The 20,623-nt window shown below is 40.8% G+C and overlaps 1 protein-coding gene across 2 annotated transcripts in view; it reads left to right on the plus strand.

Moving 5' to 3' along the window:
* Window positions 1-11,647: 11,647 nt before the first annotated feature.
* PLAGL1 (PLAG1 like zinc finger 1) overlaps window positions 11,648-20,623 on the plus strand; it is a 100,506-nt gene continuing 91,530 nt past the window's right edge. Inside the window, exon 1 of one of the 2 annotated variants that reach the window (XM_059941067.1) lies at window positions 11,648-11,708. The gene's annotated coding sequence lies outside the window, so the exon portion shown is untranslated. Of the gene's footprint in view, window positions 11,709-16,795; window positions 16,940-20,623 lie in introns of those variants that run through there. The other variant, XM_059941066.1, reaches the window with a different exon arrangement.

Raw genomic sequence — 20,623 nt, forward strand, 5'->3', positions numbered from 1 at the left:
TATAGATGGCAATATCCTCAATGAAATATTAGCTGGTGGAATTCAAAAATAAATTAGAAGGATCATTTACCATGATCAAGTGGGATTTATTCCAGGGATGCAAAGATGGTTCAACATCTGCAAGCTAGTCAATGTGATTCATCAACAAAATGAAGGATAAAAGTCATATGATCAACTTAATGATGCAGAAAAAGCATTTGACAAAATTCAATATTCGTTTATGATAAACACTCAAAAAAGTGGGTATACAGAGAACATGCCTCAACATAATAAAGGCCATATATGACAATCCCACAGCTAACATCACATTCAACAGTAAAAAGTTGAAAGTTTTTTCCTCTAAGATCAGAAACAAAACAATGATCGCCACTTTTATAAACATAGTATTGGAAGTCCTACCCACAGCAATTAGGCAAGGAAAAGAAAGAAAATGTGTACAAATTAAAAAGGAAGAAGTAAAACTGTCACTATTTGCAGATGACATGATATTTTATATCTAGATAACCCTAAAGACTCTACCAGAAACTGTTAGAATATATGAAGTCAGTAAATTGTTGGTTACAAAATCAATATACAAAAATCTGTTGCATTTTGATACACTAATAACGAACTACCAGAATGAGAAATTAAGAAAATAATACCATTTACAACTGCATCAAAAAGAATAAAATACCTAGGAATAAATTTGACCAAAGAAGTGAAAGACTTGTACACTGAAAACTGTACAACATTGATGAGAGAAATTGAAGACTCAAATAAATAGAAAGCTATTCCATGCTCATGGATTGGAAGAATTAATATTGTTAAAATGTCCACATTATCCAAAGCAATCTACAGATTCAATGCAATCCCTATCAAAATCCCAATGGCATTTTTCACAGAAATAGAACAAACAATTCTAAAATTTTTATGAACCACAATAAACCCCAAACAGCCAAAGTAATCTTGAGAAAGAAGAAAGGTGGTGCTATCACAATTCCTGATTTCCAACCACACTACAAAACTATAGTAATCAAAACAGTATGGTATTAACATAAAAACAGACACATAAGTCAATAAACCAGAATGGAGAGCCCAGGAATAAATCCACATGGATATAGTCAGCTAATTTATGATATAGGAGCCAAAAATATACAATGGAAAAAGAACAGTCTCTTCAAAAAATGATGTTGGGGAAACTGAACAGCCACATGCAAAAGAATAAAACTGGACCACCATCTTATACCCTACACACGGATTAAAGACTTGAACATAAGACCTGAAACCATAAAATTCAAACTCCTAGAAAAAAACATAGGTGGTAAGCTCCTTGACATTTGCCTTTTCAAGGACTTTTTCAATTTGACACCAAGGCAAAGGCAACAAAAGCAAAAATAAACTAGTGAGACTATATCAAATAAAAAGCTTCTGCACAACAAAGTAAACCATCGACAAAATGAAAAGGCAACCTGCAGAATGGGACAAAAGATTTGCAAATCATATATATGATACAGGATTAATATTCAAAATATATAAAGAACTCATAAAACTCAATAGCAAAAAACCAAGCAATCTGTTTTAAACATGGGCAGAGGGTCTAAATAGACATTTCTCCAAAGACATACAGATAGCAAGCAGGTACATGAAAAGATGGTCAACATCATTAATCATCAGGGAATTGCAAATCACAATCACAATAAGATATCTCACACCTGTTAGAACAGCTATTATCAAAAAGACAAGAAATAACAAGTGTTGGTAAGGATGTGGAGAAAAGAAAACCCTTGTGCATTGTTGGTGGGAATGTAAATTTGTACATCCACTATGGAAAACATTATGGCAATTCTTCAAAAAATTAAGAATAGAAAAATTTTTGTTGTGTAAGCTACCCAGTTTGTGGTACTTTGTTACAGCAGCCCTAAGAAACTAATACATATAGTTTTAACAACAGTTTTCCAGGTGGTACAATTAGTTTCAGATACATAGAGGGGTTTTTACAATAAAACAAAACAAAGCCCAACCAGACCAATTGCAACCTTAACAGAATGTCTTTTTATTGTAGACAGGCTTTCTTTGCAGTAGTCTTTGAAGATCTAAAGTGAAGTATTCAGCATGAAGGATAAAAAGGCATGTGTGACAAACAACTTGTCACTAAGTCAGTTCCCTCAGAACTAATCTTCAAAACGAAAACTCCACTGTCTATCCTCAGTGTTCTTGGAAGGCATGGTGGATCTAGGCAATGTGGCCTTACACAGACTAGATCCACACTCCTCCAAAGGCACTTACATCCACTTCTTTCTTGACCTGCTGCAGTCTCTATAAACTAACTTTGACTAGTTCTGTCAGAAGAGACAGGAAAGGAAATAGCTAGCTTCTTAGAGGTCTCTCAATGGCTGGGGCTTTCCACTGCTCTTCAGCACTATTCTCAGATGCATCCCACACTGCCTTATTTGGATGGGGATTCCCTGAATCCCCTTTGAAACTGGAGAAGTCCCCCAGAGCCACGGGGGAAGTGGGCACTGGCCTGCACAGGCTGAGAACTAATTAGTGACTTCCGCCTGCCTCCCTGCTTAGACCACTAATACAGGCTTTGCACAGCATAGAAATTAAGGATCTAAGGCTCAGGCTCAGGCCTCTAAGGATCAGGGGGGTAAGCTGCCTAGATTCAAATCTTGTCTCTGCTACTTACCGGCTGTAAGAAAAAACGTGGAACATGATTGGTTTGTGACTCTAATTCCTCACCCATTAAATAGGAATAATTCTAGAACCTATTTTTAGGTATGTTATGAAGTTTAAATGCTTTATTACATATAAAGAGTGTAAACTAATACCTGCAACATTGTAGGTACCTAATAAATGTAAGTAATTATAATTGTGCCATAACCTTTATGAAATCTCCATAACATTGAGAAATTATCGTCTGAAGAAAATATTTAGAAACTACATCCTTATGAGAAAGTTATATATATATGATAAAATATATAACTATAATATCTATATATACTTGGGAAAGACACTTCATCTTATTGAGTTCCAGTTTTTAACCTATAAACACAAGATTCTGCACATACACTGCCAAGAATAGTGTGTCTGCACACACATAAGCTAAATCCCTCCAGTTATTTAAAAATAATTGCCTCTATACATCTAAAAACTTCAAAATCCAGCCCTCATAATCAAGAAAGGTAATTGGTGTGTGGGAGTATTTTATTTCTTTTTAAATGGGTAAATTTTTAAAGAGAGAATATTCTTACAGTAGAGCATACTGAATCAAAGAACATAGTCATATAAAACAATGATAATCATTTCCTGAATTTCTTCTAAAATAATTTTGACTCATGTTTATGTGTCTTCAGATCCCACACTATGTCATCATTCTACTCTTAGGGAAACCGTTAGAATATGACTAATTCATCACAATTGGTACCTATTAAAAGATTAAGAACCAACTGAGATGAATTCAGAAAAAAAAGAGGCATCACTGAAAGACATGTTTTTATGAGTGGCCCATAAGGTAAAGGGAAAAAAACAAAATGTAAAAAAACAAACCAAGTAGCATAAGTTTACAGGAAATATGGGGCTAGAGGAACAAGTGCCACAGGAATGAAGTAAACAGACAAATGCAGAATGTGGGACATTAAGACATTATGGACCTGGTTTCTTCCATAAATCAATGGCATAGAAAATAAAAAACATTAAAAAGAACTTAGGAGACATAGCAATCAAATGCACTGGGAGGAACTAGTGTGGATCTTGATTGAAACAAAACAATACAAAAAACAGTTGTAAAAACACATTTTTAGACAATTGAGAGTTTGAATATGGACTAGGTTTTATACAATTCCAAGTTATTGTTAATTTTGTTAGTGTGATAATGGCTTTGATGTCGTATAAGAGGTGCAGCGTGAAGTAAGGAGGGGTGAAATAAGCTGATGTCTGGGGTTTGCTTTAAATACTTCAGCAAAGGAAAGAAAAAAAATATGATATACATGTGGCAAAATCTTGGTATAGTTGTCCCTCAGTATCCATAGGGGGTTGGTTCTAGGACCCCTCAGATACCAAAATCCGTGGATGCTCAAAAACCTTATATAAAATGGCATAATATTTGCATATAACCTACGTACATCCTCCCATATCCTTTAAATCATCTCTAAATTACTTATAATACCTAATACAATGTAAATGCTATGTAAATAGTTGTGAATACAATGTAAATATGTAAATATCTGTCCATACTTGGCAAATTTCAAGTTTTGCTTTTTGGAACTTTCTGGAATTTAAAATATATATATTTTTTCAAACCAAGGATACAGAACCTGCAGATATGGAGGGTCAATTGTAATTATTAAATTTGAGCAGTGGTTATATGGGGACTTATTTTACTATTTTTTCTTCTTTGTATATTTAGATTTTTCATAATGTATTAGTCTGCTAGGGCTGCCATAACAAAAAAATCACAGACAGGGTCGCTTAAACAACAGAAATTTATTTTCTCACTGTTCTGGAGGCTGGCAATCTAAGATCAAGGTGTCAACAGGATGGTTTTCTGGTGAGGATCTCTTCCTGGCTTGCAGATGGTTGCTTCTTCCCTTCCCTGTGTCATCACATGGCCTTTTCTCTGTGCATGTGCATCTCTGGTGTCTCTTCCTCTTCTTATAAGGACACCAGCCATATTGGGTTATGGCCATATGGGTTAACCCATATTGGGTTACACCAGCCATCCTTATTACTTCATTTTACTTTAATTACTTCTTTAAAGGCCCTATCTCCAAATACAGTCATTTTGAGGGTTAAGGCCTTGCAAAATATATAGTTTTAAAATATTACTAGTTTTTTCTAGTAGGTAAAAATATAACTGCATGTAATTTTAGCCTATTAAAATTTAAAGGTAGAGGTTGAGTTTTACATCTTGTCCTTGCCATAAATAACATTTTTACAGAGTGAATAATAATAATATTAAGTATCTAAATAGTACTATTTAAATTTCCTTTACAGATTTTTTTCTCTTAACATTGTCACATATTGTAATTCAAGACAAGGTAAGACAGGTATCATAAGAATATACATGCCAAGCATATTCGCAGCACACTTATGATAAAATTTGGGAAGTAGGATATGGGAGAAAAGGGACAGAAAAAAAAACCCAAAAAGGCACTAAGTTTTCAAGTTGGGTGTCTAGGAGAATGGCGGAGCTGGTGGAATTATGAAAACTGAAATATGAAGCTAGTTATAGTGACAAGATACTGAGTTCAGGCTGGAATATTGAGTTAATAGGGCAGGTAGGAAGCCCAGGGGAAAATGACTCACGATCTCTCAGGGCTAGAGATTCACAATTTGTGTGCCTGCAAGTGATTCAGAATAAGCTTATTAAGGACATGAGTGGAAAGGAGAATGAGAGAAGACAGAAGAGGGAGAAGGTTTGAAGCTGGAACACTGAAGAAACACCCACATTTAGGGAAGGGGAAGAGGAAAGTATGGAGATAAAAAGCGTTTGAGTGTTGGAAGAACCAGGAGATACAGAATCACAGAAGCTAAGTGAGGAATTGTTTGCTGCCAGAGCTGACATTATTTCCTCAATTCAGAGATAATAGCTTTGAATGGACAGATAATTTCATGTAGGATTTCCTTTAGCTTCTTGATAATTGCTTTGCCTCTGCTTAGAGATGTTAGATATTTCCTTGAGGCTCTTTCCAACCCTTTCTCCCTCTCCCCAGCAAGTGTACAGGTAGAAAATATTGAAAGACTATATAAAATGTAGGTATGTGAAATCTACATAATTTTGGATTATTGATGTATGACATGGGATGCCCAGGAATCTGGCTTGTTTTGAAGTGTTCAAACTGATGGATTACCAAAGGAACTTCTAATTAGGGTAATATCAGGTAGATGTCATGTAGCCAATTTTTAAAAATCCATTAATTTTCCTTTAAAAAAAGAAAAAGCCCTGGGAGGAGAGTGCGAAGGAGGGGCAGGTCAACCTGGTAAATGGTTCAGAGAAGTCAACGATGCTGAAGACTGAGCCCAGTGTATCATCAATTAGGACATGACTATTGATTGTGAAGGAAGGAGGTAAACTAGAATGGTTGGGAAGCCCAGATTCCAAAGGGGTGGATTCTAAGATGCTCTGCAGAGAGTAAGGGCCAGAATTTGAGGCAATGGTGATAGATACTCACTGACAAAGTTTGATGGTAAAGGAACATTAGCTATAGGTAAATAGTTGGAGGGAATGGCAGAGCTGTTGGACAATTTTATATTAATATTAATAATTTTTTATTTAAAGAATAACAGAGGCCTTGGCTTGAAGGTAGAAACCCAAGAGCCAACAAACGGGAGGACTTTGAAAACACAAATAAGAGGTGACAATTGATAGAGTCTAATCCTGGAGCAGTTGGGGGTTTGAGGTTTAAGGCACAAAGATTAGCTTTTGCTGGGAGGAGCAGTTTCTCAGAGAGGAGAAGGAAGAAAGATAGATAATGGGAAGATGAAAAAATATTTGTGGAAACTCCAGGGGGAAGGAAGTACTTCTACTTGAAGTAGAAGGTAGCTCCATCCGTTGAGAGTGAGGAGAGGCATCAGCTGAGGTCTTGGATGGAAAAGGTTTAGAATTGTGGAGGTAGAACATGCAATGGAGAGAGGATGAAAAGGATACTAAAAAGTGGTAAATGCTCTTCTGAGATTATATGAATTCACAGTGGATCCAATTAACGTATTCCTCTGGTGTTCCAGCAACACGAAACAATTTGGGAAAGTAACAATAAAAGTGGATGGGGGGAGATTCCTGACCCCGAATGGAGGGAGGTCTAGGGAATGAAGAGTTTCGTGGTGGTAAGGAAATATGTGCATTAGAAAAAAAAAAAAAAAAACTGACCTATACTGGGTAGGGAGATAAGGGAAGTCAGAATGGAGGTAATGGACTGAGAAAATAGGAAGGAGTTCTAGGGATTAAAGGTCATAGAGACATTTTTTTAAAATAGGAAGCAAGACAAACCAGGGCAGAACAAGAGGCTGCGGTGTGAGATGAGAAGTCTATAACCTTGGAGTAATGTATTCACTAAGTCAGTCCCTTACATGGGTAACTAATGAGTTCCCGGAAATGTGTTCAAAAGGCAAATGTATAAGGAAAGAAAACCCATAAACGTTATAAATGGTTCTCATTACTACAACAAAGAAATGATTGCAAAATTCCTCATTACGGTTTCTGCCAGCTCTGGCTCCTTCAGGCTTGAGCCGACTGGGGAGCAAGTAAGAGTTATAGTCTCCCTGCCCCCGCCCTTGAACCCCAAGCAGGAAGATAGACGGTGGCTGGCATCAAGCCACCCCTGACCCAGGCACCTAGAGAGATTAAACCTGGCTTCCAGGGTCAGGCCAGGCTGTCTAGTTGGAACAGGGGAGGGGACAGGAATTGAAGCTGTCGTTAAGGGGTAGAGGCTGTCTGCCAGAACCATCATGAACTACCCCACCACCCACTGGGTGGTCTAGACTCTGGGACGTGACCCCCCCCCCCCCCAGCCTCCTTCCAGATGCCATCTGTGGGGCAGCAGAGGTTGAAGAACACTGTCATTCAGTCTGGAGCACTGGGTATTGGGGCCATAAGCCACCAGCACTACTCAGGCTCCCCTAGGAGCCTGACCTGTTGGTGAGCAGCTGAGAGCAGTACGCATTACTCGGCAGCTTGTGTCATCTCTCAGCAGATGATGACCCAGATGGAATTTGGTGTATGAAAGGTAGCTGGGCTATGGGGGTGGGTATTCATGTAGAGTGTACAACTGTGCGGTCTGTTCACAACTAAGATGCTGCATTTGCAAGTTGAGGTCCGCTGGATGTGCCAGTGAAATTTGGATATGAGGGTTGTCCTAACTAGATATGTAACTAAGGAGAACTGTATTCTCAATCTGGGATTGGGAAATGAATTTGCTTTATTTTATTTTTATATATATCTGGTAGATCAAGCTTGTTATTTATGTTTTTCAAGCTTCCTATATCCTTACTATTATTGTCTGCTTAACCCAACAGTAATGTAGAGAGATTCTGTTGAAATCTCCTGCTATAGTAGTTTTGGTTCTTAAACTGGCCCCTGTACACAGAGGGCAAGGACAGACCTAAGAGGCAGACCACTCCCGATAGGTAGGTGGCAGGTTTAATAAGCCAGGGAACTTACATATGAGGCTTGTCTTGGGCAGCTAAAAGGTGAGTAGAACTCTGCACCTACAAATCTTAAAAGTTTATATAGAGGCCTTAACTGGGTTCAGTCACGTACACAGTCCAGATGGTCTCAGCAACACCTTTCTCTCTCAAGGCTATGTCCTTGAACATGGCTTGCACTGTGGGAAGGGTGGGTAGAGCGAATATTTCAAGGACGGGGGTGTGGTGGGGGGTTAAGGACCTCTGATTGCCCAGGTCCAGCTCTCGAGTCTACCAGTGGTCACGTCCTCTCGATGACCTCCTACAACAAGCAGTGGGTTTGTCAACTTTTCCTTGCATTTCCACCATTTTTTGCATTTTATATTTTGAGGTAATTTTAATAGAGTTGTTCCATAGCTTTGCTGCAACAAAACAGTTATAATACTTCAGGATATACTGTCTTATAACCTTACTCTTGAAATCTGTGAGTAGGGACAAGTATCCTTTTTAATCATTGTATTTATTTATTTTTTTTATTGGTAATACATTTGTTTTTTGGTCTTGTTAGAGAATTATACCATAAGTGATTTGCTATTCATCTATTAAAAATACAGAAGGATAATTGAAAAAATTATATTTCAATTGCTGAGCATCAAAGCTGATCTTGTGCTCAATGAAAAAATGCAGAGTGGAAGTTATTTTGTCTCAATATGCTTAACTTTATTCATTCATGAGCTATATGTATACATTGTGATAAAAAATACAAGGCTAAAAATACTAAATATTTATTGAATGAAAGCTGAATGAGTAAAGTCAATTCTGTGTTCTTGTTTTTTATAAGAGGTGACTCAGATTGCAGTTTGGCCAACATATTCATTCATTTAACAGATGTTTTTTGTGGTTTTGTTTTTGACCTTTCGATCCCCTTCACCCATTTCTTTAAACTTTGCTTTAAATTTAGGCTCAAGAACCTCACATCTTCTGCAGGTCATTTAAGAAAGCACCTAGAGTTCCTTTCCCCCTCCTTTTCTACTCTCCAGCCTGCTGTATCTACATCAGATGGTCTAACGTGCTCTACTTGGAAGTGCTTAACTGCATGGGCTAAAGAGCATGGACTCTGAGTCAGCTTGCCTGGGTAAACATTAAAATGTTAACTGTGATTCCCTTCATTAGAGCCACCATTTCATCCCCTCCTCAGAATTTCTGAAAAATCACCTATTCCTTGAAAGTTGCATGCATGCCCCCTCTCTCACTTCCTTTATTGAATTTGTTTTTGAAAGTCTTTGAAAGTTCACTTCCTGCATGAATGCTTCCCTGCCTGAGGGAGAGGTAGTGAACTTGCCTTTTTTTATCTAAACCTGTACCTCCCATCCCCCAACCCATCCAAAGCCACAAGGTGACTAACTAGTTGTGGGGGGGAGGCACCAACAGATTGCTTAGAGGCAGGTATTTTATTTTCTGTCTCAACAAAATATTCTTTTGTGTGTTTTTTTACACAAATACAATAAAAACAAAACTATGGCCTCGATCTCACAATTTACAGGATTTAACGTCCTTTTGAATTTTTTTTTCATATTTCTTAGATATAAAACCTTTTCCCTCTGAGAAACAGGCAAGAAAAAGGATGTCCCTCCTCATTCTTCCCCCACTCTTGCTTATGGTCCTTTTATTCTTTATTCTTTACTTTTTCCTTTTGCTCCCTTTTAACAATTTGATTTGCACATTTTGTTGGCCAATAGTGACTCAAGAGTGGGGACAGCGAGAAAAAATAGAGGGGGAAGAAAAACCTCTTTGCTGTGGTGTCATTTTACAAGAATCACACCCATTGACTTAATAGGCACCACCAAGTACCACTTCATTAATTCTTTTATGAATTCATTCATTCAACAAATACACTGTTATGTGCCTGGCACTACACTAGGCACTTTTTCTTGTTCTACAAAAACAAGTTGTGGGTCTAAGCTTTATGTTTTGTTCTTCTGCTATAGAAACTTAAGAAAATAACTACTAGAATTCATATCTTCTTTTCTCCCACTTTGCAAGACATGTGACTTTGTGTATTTTTGTTAGTTTCTTCTCTTCTCACTGAAGTGTAGGAAAAAGAGCCAAGGTTTAGAATTCAAACAAAACTGGGTTCAAATCCCGGCTATCTGTGTGAAAAGAGACACATTTACACAGCTTTGAGATTTCATCTGTTCATGGAGGGTAACGACAACTAGAGCAAAGAGATGTGGAGATTCAATGAGATGCAAAAGTATGTAATTTTTTATACTCTAAGTGCCTTATACAAGGAGACTTCCTTTCATTATGCTATTGTTTGTCTTAGTTTATAAGCCCTTTGGGGATAGTTTATAAACCCATTAATCTGAATTGCAGTAGTATTAATAATCGATAGAAAAAGTAAACACATAATGCTAGCCAAGCAAGCAAATGTGTAACCTGAACACATTTAAGTAAAGCCATTTATTGATTTTGCAGCAGGGTACTTCACATGCAGGCCGTGTAATTTCAAGGGCAATCCATTTGCTTCTGTACTTAGCTGGGGAAATTCTGCAATGAAAATTCAGAAATACAGGTATTTCTGAGGCACTTCGTTCCCTCATGGGGGGAATTTCTTCTTTTCTTGCTCAAACAGTAAAGTTATAGTGATATATTTACACATCAACATTCGTGAGGTGGAATTGTGGAAAAACCGGGTAGTTGCAATGTGACAGAATTGGGTTGTGTGTGACCATGGGCCACGAGCAAGTTACATGGCTTCTCTGCGCCTGAGATTTTTGAGCTGTAAAATTGGCGTAACGTTTGTGCATGAATTAACGTGTACTTAAAACATCTGTCACATAATTGACAATCAGTGTCATTTCCTCCCCTCTCAGGTCCACCTGACCGGTTACAGGGAAATCATCCCGATAAACAACACCTGTTGAGTGTGCCAGGCCCCATTCCAGACGTTTCTCGCCGTTCGCCTCATTTAATTCTCGCAACAACCTGACGGAGAGCATTTGACACGTAAAGCTAATGAGGCTTCAGCAGCAGGCCCCCTTACTTACACGAGTCCCCCCCGAAGTCCTGCATCTAATTTTCTATCTTCCCTTGAAGAACACCCCTCCCCCCATTGTTTACGCTTCAGGCCCCACAAAATCTCAATTCGTCCCGGACGGGTACTATTCTTTTCCTAATTTTGCAAAGACGGGTGAAGTAAATTGCGTAAGATAACACACTTGTTAAGCAGTGGAGCAAGATTTGAACCGAAGCAGCCTGACCCCAGAGCCCGAACTCTTGGCCACTGGAGGTGATGCCAACGGTGTCGCTGGGAGAGAGGCAGAGCGGCCAACGCCGGGGCGGAAAAACAGCGCACGAGTCCCCCGGAGCAGCTACGGCGGGCAGGCTGGGGTCGGAGGGGATCACCCCGCCGAGGCTCCCCGCCCCTTCCTCCCCTTCCCCTTCTCCTTTTCCGCGCCGCCGAGCCGGAGCCGGAGCCGCGCCGCTCGCCCCGCGGCCGCCCGGCCCGGCCCGCTTCCCTCCGACTGCCGGCGCCAGGCCGCGGGGTCCGGCTCTGGAACTTCGCAGGGAAGAGAAACTTGGCGGCGCGTCGGGAGGACGAGAAAGTGAGGCGCGGGGCGGGGCGGCCGCCGGAGCCGGGCGCGGGGGGCGCGGCGCTCAGGTGGGCGCGAGGGGCCGGGTGGGCGCGCGGGCGGCCGCGGGGCGGCAGGTGCCCCGCGCGGGGCCGCCGCGGGGTGCAGGCCGCCCGGCGAGGCCGCGCGGGCGTGCTGCGGGGCGGCCGGGCCGCGGGCGGCCGCCTTTGCGCGGCTCCGGGCGTGCTTCCCCTTTCTCTCCAGCCCGCGGCGGCTCGCTCCTGCGCGGGGCGGGGCGGGTGACGGTGACGCGGGAGCGGAGGCGCTGCCACCTCCCGCTCGCCCAGCCGTCTCCCGCGGGGGGCGTGTTTTGCCTGATCCAAGTTCAGGGCGCGCAGAGGCTGAGGGGCGGAGGGGGCGGGAGGCCTGCGTTACCGCAGGGTAATCATTTCTGAACCACCCCAAACGTGAGAATCTCAAGTTCAAGCGTAGCCCGTCCCCAGAGAGACTGAGTTGATGGGAAGAAAATGACAGAGTGGAGGCGAGGGAAGTCCCCACAGACTTCGGGAGAAAAGGGACCGGGGGCCGTGGCACCCCGGGGACCCTAGGCGACGCACAGAGCAGAATGACGGGGGCGGGGTGTCCTTGTTGGGTGGCGGTAGTCGCGGTAGCGTTTGCAGGTGCGCAGCTGTGTTGTTTGGGTATCAGCGAAGGCGTGCGTGTGTGCGTGCGTGTGTGCGTGCGTGTGTGTGTATGTGTGTGTCTTGGTGGGGGAGGGTTGCAGAGAGAATACGACCCCCGGTGCTAGTTTCGTTTACCAAGTGTGAGGAGGTCCACAGGAGCCCCTTGTTCTATTGAGAAAAATGAGTCAAGTGACAACTATTGCAGCTACCTCAGTATCGTAGTATTGAGCATCTTTGAAAGGAAGAAGAAATGACTCCGAAGTGTTCATGGAGTACATAATGACACACAAGATTTATGTTGTCTGGTGCGGGGCTGCCTAACCTGAGGCACCTCTCATAAGCACCTGGAGAGTTTTTCAAATTAGCCCTATTGGGCCCACCCCAAAGGTCCTGAATCACAGGTGGTGGGGCTGAAACCCTGACCTGGGCATTTTTGTAAAAGTTTCCCTGGGGATTTTGCTGGGGTTGCCTGGTTAGGAAGCAGGAGGTAGAAGAACTGGATTCTACTGCGTGGCATTGAGCAGATTTTAAGCACAGTGTTTACTCATCTGTAAAGTGGCCCCTAAGAATGTGTTCTAAAGGTAAGATAGTATGGGATGTGTGGTAGTGTGCTGAAAAGGGAGAAATCGGAATAATGATACAAAATTCTGGTGCAGTGGCAACAAAGGATGCGTGCATTTGTTCTGCAAGTGATGTGTAGACTAAGCGAGAGGGGAGAGGAAGAATCACCATGCCTGGAAAGGAAAGGAGGGGGTTTGTTTTCAGGTGATCAGATCTGTAACAGTGTTGGTGTAAACTGTAACTCAGAAAATCAGTATCATCCAGATGAAAAGCAGGCAAGCTCCAGCCTGCCCCACCTGCAGATGATGGTTTGAAAAATGCACCGTGTATATTTCCTCTTCTCAAAAACCAAAGGCTTTATATTATTTTCATTTAGGCAAATCAAGAGCCAGTAATCACCAATGTGTCCTGCCTTGTGATAACCCCAGTCTGTCTGAGGTTGCATGTTTTTCTACTACATGTGAGTTTTTGTTCCATTATTCAACAAATTTGTGCTGAGGACCTTGATGTAAGCATGCTCAAAATACAAAGATGAGTAAAATGCTGTTTTTTGCCCTAGCCATGTCTGTCTAGTGGAGGCGACTGACGTGAAAATGCCAGTCATAACCTGGTTATGATGATAATACAGGTAGAGAATGAACAAAGTGCCATGTGACCCAGAGGAAAGAGAAGCTCCATCAGCTTTGGGGGAAGGGCATCAATAAGAGGCAACACTGGAATGGGAAAATAGCGCCCTTCTGCAAAAGCTTTGAGAATTTAGGATTCTGTGTATAGTCAAATCTGTGTTCTTACTCTTCAATCTGATGAAATTCTCGTGTAATCATATGCTGACAGTCTAAAGTAGAAATGACTTCTGGTTTCATGATGACTCTTTTAAAAATTTACTAGGCTTTCTGTCATTTTACCTTTGTAAAAGTCTCAGCTATGTCTAAAGTTAATCAAGAAAGAGGTTGTTAAGCAAACAAAAAGAAAAAATGTAAATGTCCTACATTCTTTTTTTTTTTTCCTACATTCTTTCTAAATATTTAGTTCCACTTAATAATATTTAGGTAAGTTCTTTTAATTACATGCACTTTTAAAGGTTATACTTTTTTTGGGTGGTTCTCATAGTGTTAATTAGGAAAGCTTAAAATGATTTAATAGAGGAGAGGGACATAAAAGGAAAACTGTAAGAGGAATAAAAAGGGAATAACTAGAAGAAAGAGTTCAGGAGGAGAAAGGAGTTTGCCAAAATTGGTAGAAGAAAGGGGCAGAAGTAAGCACTTACTGGGAAAAGAGTCAAAAAGAAATGGGTGAATCAAATATGGCTGCCAGCTTCTTTGGGGATCTGTTGTCTTACATTTTGATTGAACATGTTTATAGACTCTTAGTTTTCAATGTTATTTCAAAAACAGAGAGAGGCAGTATAATGTAGTAGTTAAAGCATAGGCTAAAGAGCCCCGAGTTTGAATAATGTACTAGCTAGTGACCTTGGGCAAGGGCCTTAACTAGCTGTGTCTGCTCATTTGTAAAATGAAGATGTTAATGTGAGCTCCAGGAGGCTTGTGAGGATTAACAGCTATGATGCTGTAAATCTGGACACCTGGCTGTGATAAAGCCTCAATCAGGAGTGGCCTCTGCTCTTGTTTTTCTTCTCTAACCTTACTGGATCCTAGTGGAAGCACTGGTAAACTGGGCAGATAGCACTGTTCTTCTTTCCAGCTGAAGACACTGGAATTGGGAGAGGCTGACTTGCTAAACTTTAGCAGCTAAAGTCGTATAAGCTAATGGGTAGATGAACTGAAGTGAGAAGCTATGTCTCCTGCAATTTAGTCCTGTGCCTTTGTCCTGCTTCATGCTGTTGCTGATTCGGCTATGGCTGAGGTTTCCTCTCCCTGGAGTTTAAAGGCGCAGAGTCTGTAATCATGGGCATCTGTTGCCACTGTCCACACACACTGTCACCCGGTGACTTTCCACTTATTGTTGATTTCTACATAAATTACGTTTTTCTTTGAGGTTTATAGGTGGGAGTCAGTTCCTACAGGGGGTAGGGGAAGACAGTGGGAAAGCCATAAGGAAGTCACACATGGAAGAGCTTTCAAAGGGGGAACCCCTCTCTCCAACTTCCAGTAATGTGTTGTAATATTACTAGAAAAAATAGTCAGCTTTATTGCTCAGCGACTTAACTGCTTTCATCTGCAGCTGGTGGTTCTGGTGCAGAAATAATATTTCCTAGCATATCCCCTTTCACATACATGTGTTTGGTCCCGGAAGAGGTGGGGGGGAAGGGATCATGGCTCTGTACTGAGAGCTCATAGATGTGGGTCAGATTTTAATTAGGATGTTAATTGGTAATTTGCAGTGGAAAAGTATGACCAAGAATCTCTTTATTGTACAAAGATACAGAAATGCATAAAGGAAGAATGTTTTTGAGTAGCCCCTCATCGTTGGTTCATTTTTTTCTCATGAAGAAGTGTACTTAATCTTCATAGATGACCTTTCTACTTTCAGGTGCAGATGGCCCCCAATTTCATATCTTTCAATTCATCATTTTTGACCTTCTCAATCAAGCAATTAAAAATGTATGTGCCCAGGATAGTGTTGGATGCTATAGGTGATACTGGAAGGTAGAAAGTCAGCACTTAGCCTAGGGTGCAATTAATATAAATGCTAAATAGGTGTGGCTCGGTCTCCTGAAAAGAAGAGATCAGAGGGCTCTCAAAGAGTTTGAGAAAGCTTCCTGGAGGGGGAGAAGGGACGTGTCCTTGCTGCAGAGTGAGAATGGCCTTTCAAATCCCCATCACCTGGGGATGCAGGAACAGTGGGTGGCATTAGGGATAGAGAGATGAAAGAGTAAAGGTACATATAACTGAGACCTCGAGGCTGATGCCCCAGAACCACCCCAGGTATCCCAAAAGACTAAAGCACATTTACTTGCTGGGAAGCCTTCAGGATGGAAGAATATTAGTGGCAAGACAGAGCTTCCTCTGACGGGCTCCCGGAAATTCACAAGACATGAGAGAAGATTTCTTGAGTGGCTATGATAGGCAATATCTATTTGTTGAATACATTTGCTAAATGTATCAAAAATATCTGGGAAAGTTAGGGTTAGAATTAGGGCTAGGGGTGTGAACAGTTTTATCAAAGTATAAGTGATTCTTCTCTATTATTGGGAACAGGGGTTAGAGATGAGGAAGTCACAGGATCTCTGGGAAAGGGAACTGGAGGGGAGGTATCGGGAGATGACTTTGATTGGGACCTTCATTATTAGACACAAAGGCTCTTGAGTCTTGCCCAGATGTTGGATGCACCTTAGCAAGACCTGTGGGTTTGGGTCGCACTAAGTTAACTCATAAGAATCTAACACATCCCATTTTCAGATTATTAAGTTATATCTGAAAGATGAAAGTGCCTAGCAGACCCATTTACTTTTTCGCAGCCAGGTTTAGGCATTTTCCTCACGGCAGGGGAAACCAGTTAAAGGCTGGAGGGCTACTTGCTGAGAAAAGAGAACAAAAGAGTTGACTGATTCACAAAGCCATGGAAGCCTATGATATGCCCTTCACCTGTTCATGAACAAGGACTTCCTTGCTGGCAGGCTGGCCGGCCAGCCTCCCCCTTGCACATGATTGCACGTGGTAGAGACGCCTCGCCGGATGAAATGCTCTTCTTCAAGTCTCCTTTCCTAGACTCCCAGATATCACCACCAGCCTTTACTTATATTTGTCAACCACATGTCAGATGTTTATGATTTTGATTTATTTAGTTATGATCATCTCGCCCAAATTGGAGGTCATTTCTCTTTGGAGAAAGTCTAGTACTTTTGAGTACTATTTTGGCAACTACACCGATTTTAGCTTCAGTAGAGGTGTGTGAACTTGGAGTCACTCTTATCAGAGATAATCAAGTATTGGCCTCATCTTGGATCAACATCTGGCTGAAGGTACAACTGCAATAATAATAGGTTCCTCAAGCATCAATTTGTGTGAGTCCACGAACCTGAGGACTTTGAGCTGAGGAAGAGAGAAGAAGCATCTAGAGGTAAGAGAGATGGAGGGGAGTGGTGTGGGGGGGGGGATGGGATAGGATGGTATTTGGCAACTGCCCACCCCTAATAACCCCTTACCCCAGGAGCACAATTACCTAGCCTGGGCTTTTGGGGAGAGGGGCTAAAAGCATGAGCTGATAAGACTAATTTTTGTGGGGTTTTTTTGGAGGAGGATCAAAGGGAATATAGTGTCTTCAGCAGTTTGAAGGTTTGGAATTTTGGGGGTGTGTTGGGAGGTGGCACCTGAGGCACAGAAGGGTACGATTCTCTGGGCAGCATGCCTGAGCAACTGGTGCTGGGGCATGCCCTCCTCCTGCCGTGGATGAAATAGTCCTTGGCCAGGGATACATGTGGGGTGCATTTGTGATCAGAAAAAAATGGCTTTTAATATACGTATCATCCAATACAGAAGAAGGTATTTATAAATAGTTCATTCATGTTTGGGGAAAATAAGAGCATGAAGTTTTTAGCCACCAGATAAATAGAACACTTTCCATTATTATCAATTTACAGTGTTTTCACACACGTCATTTACCCTGTCTTATATAGGTGTTGACATTGCTTAATAAAGGTGAATGTGTCAAAATATATACAGTAGTGGTTCTCAAACTTGTTCTCTGGATCTGTGGATTCCTCAGGAGTGCTCAAAGGTGGGTGTGGATTGGGAGAGGAGATGAGGGAAAAGTAAAGCAAATAGTCTTTTACCTTGTTGCTCCTTCAACTCATCTGTTGAATTTTTATCTGTTTTCTATGTTGAGCTTCTGATATGATATCGTTATGAAAAAGGGTGTATGTTTTCAAAAGTAAGAGCGCCACTATTATGTGAGCTTTCAAAGGTTAAATTTTATCCCGAATTATAGGGCTGCCCTGTATTTGGAAAGTAAATCTGCCTGTGAATATCGTACTCGAGTCAGGACGTTGGCTGTGTAATTGTTTGTGGGGATCAGATTCTCTCTCCCAGGCCTGATTATCATTAATAATAGAAATGTACCTTTGGCTTTCCTAAAGCCACCTTGACTTATGATTTATCTCTCTGACAGTTGTGGCTCCCAATCTGGAGATGAGCACAGCCACATTTCCCATTTTTGAGCCTCAAGACTTTGCTAAGGATGAATGTAGGGCAGGGTTCTGGGCAGAGGGGAGATGAACCAACAGGAGAGTTGCTAATGGAAGAGAGTGGAGAATCCAGCTTGGAGCAGAGGAGAAAGAATTGCAGGCTTGGGGGTGGCTAGGGGTCCTGAGATAGAGGCATCCAGGATGCTAAGAAGTGAGATTTGGAAACAAAGGCAATTGTGTTTAAACCATATATATATTTTAAGAAAACCCTCATCTATATAATACAATTCCTCACGTTAAAGAATGCCGAGGCAGCACGGTTTTGTACAGCAAGCACAGCAAGAGACCGTGGGTTGCGGTTCTGGTGCTGCCTCTGTTCTTGGCTTTGTGACCTTTGAGTCTGCTTCCTTATATATAAAATGAAAGTGTTAAACTAAGCGCTCAGCAAGCTTCCTTCTCTGCTGAACAACCTGTGCTTTAGGGCAAGTGTTTTCATGAATATCTATGGATGTGCCTCTCGGTGCACATTTCTCATATTTCACGTTTCTCATATAAACACAAATTAGATATTTCTTTTTCAATCTATGTGGTACCACCATCTGTTCAGGATGTTTTTCAATTGAAAGTTCCATTTTTTTGAGCTTTAACAAGATTTGGGTGGAATCTTTCATTATGAAATATGAAACATGTATTTGGAACATCTTTCATGTTGAAAAAGCACTGGGTTAATGCATTTTTCCCGTGTTTCATTTTGACACTAAGCTGTGTTAGATATAAAATAAAATGGCATTACAATAAAATTAAATGGCTTTAAAATTTGCATTATCAGTCATCTATTATTTAAATACTGTATTTCATTTACAAATTTTAAATTTGCCAGAAATATTTTGGTAAACTAGTATAGCTCACACATGAATACACACGCACACACATTTTATTTTTCCTTTTGTAAATATAAAAGAAGTTTGAAGGATATACACCAAACTTAATTGTGGCCACCTCTGGGGAATGGACTATTAGAAGGGCCAGTAAACTTGGAATTTCTACTTTAGGTGCTTTTGTATTGTTTGTTACAATGAACACATTAGTTTTTATAATTTCATTCATGTGATTTGTTATGGAATGAGCCTTTATGATAAAGTATCTTATTTTATTGGATTTATAGATACAATCACCATTTGACATAAGTAATTTAAGACCTAAAGTAAACTAGTATCATTTTGTTAGACCATGTAGAGAAATGAATACCTCTTCTTTGATGGATTTAGGAGTTGATGGTGTTCTTTTGGGTGTGTACTTGGACGGGGTTCATGTGTTAGATAATGTAAGCGAAGACTTTTCTCCAACCCTTACAAGGCTTGAGCCCAGAGATGAAAAATAAGTTTCATCATACTTGATTGTGGCTAGAGTGATGTGTTGAGAAAGATTCTGAGATCATATCTAAGTTCCAATAACTGGCCTGACATGGGTACTAGAGGATGAAGAAAATGGCTAATCATTTGCCATTTTTGGCCGTCCCCGAAGTCAGGACTTTTAGATGATAAGTTTCTTTATGAAGGTAAACATTTCTTTTTGTCCAAATCTCTTAAGGACTCTAGTATATAGGTTATACTTAATCAGATAATATTTTATGTAGTTAGTGGACAGTTTCATGATAAATCATGTTAAGATTGCAAGGACTGGCATCTTTTGTATTCCTCATAGAAGCTGGCATGATACTGTACTTAAAAGAACTCAAGAATTAATGACTAATGAAATAAATGACTGATTTGTTTGGGCAATGTGAGGTTATCGATAATAAGGATAATCCAATCTGATTGAGCATCAATTAAAATAAATAATTTCATCCTCCTTTATAGAAATATTTACCAGATTGATGTTAAGTTGAAAAAGTGAGCACTGTGACTTATAATTTCTTTCTGTGACCCTATTCAATCATCTCAATTTTTGACACCAAGAGAGAGTTAAATGGCTTACATGCATGAAGGTAGGTAGCTCAATTTTTACATTTGTGGTTTAAAAGGGCGCCAATGTTACGCATACACTGGATGTAGAGAGAGGGTTACACATACTGTTTACATTCATAAGGAGTAGCTGGTGGAGAAGGAAAAATACAGAAAGAAAGTCCTGTCCCCCCCAACCCACCCCCACCTTTTTTTCTAGGAAAAAAAGAGGAAAGCACTTAATCAATCACAGAGTAATGTGAAGCTGCCAGCGTACTGTTTCTCCACTTATTTCAGACTGAATTTAGAAACAAAATCCCGTATTTGGATGACATCCTGCTTACGACCATATGAACAAGATACTTACTCATCCATCCATTCATTTAACAATTTCTATTGAGCACCTACTACCTGGCCAAACACTGTTCTAGACTCTGGGAATAGAGTCGTGGGCACAAGACTGCGCCCCTGCCCCATGTTATTCATTACCGATGAGAAAATTAAAGCTCTCCAAAGTGTCTTGCCCAACATGGTAGAATTGGGACTCGATCCTCAGTTCAGTGTTCTAACCTCTACGCCACACTATCTCACGTAATTTTGGAGGACCCTGGTTGATGATCAGCAGGATGGTTCTGTCTGCCTTTTCTTTACTCTCCCCTTGTTTGTGGTCCACTCTTT

Source organism: Balaenoptera ricei, chromosome 12, assembly GCF_028023285.1.
Source record: "Balaenoptera ricei isolate mBalRic1 chromosome 12, mBalRic1.hap2, whole genome shotgun sequence".
Taxonomy (NCBI): Eukaryota; Metazoa; Chordata; class Mammalia; order Artiodactyla; family Balaenopteridae; genus Balaenoptera; species Balaenoptera ricei.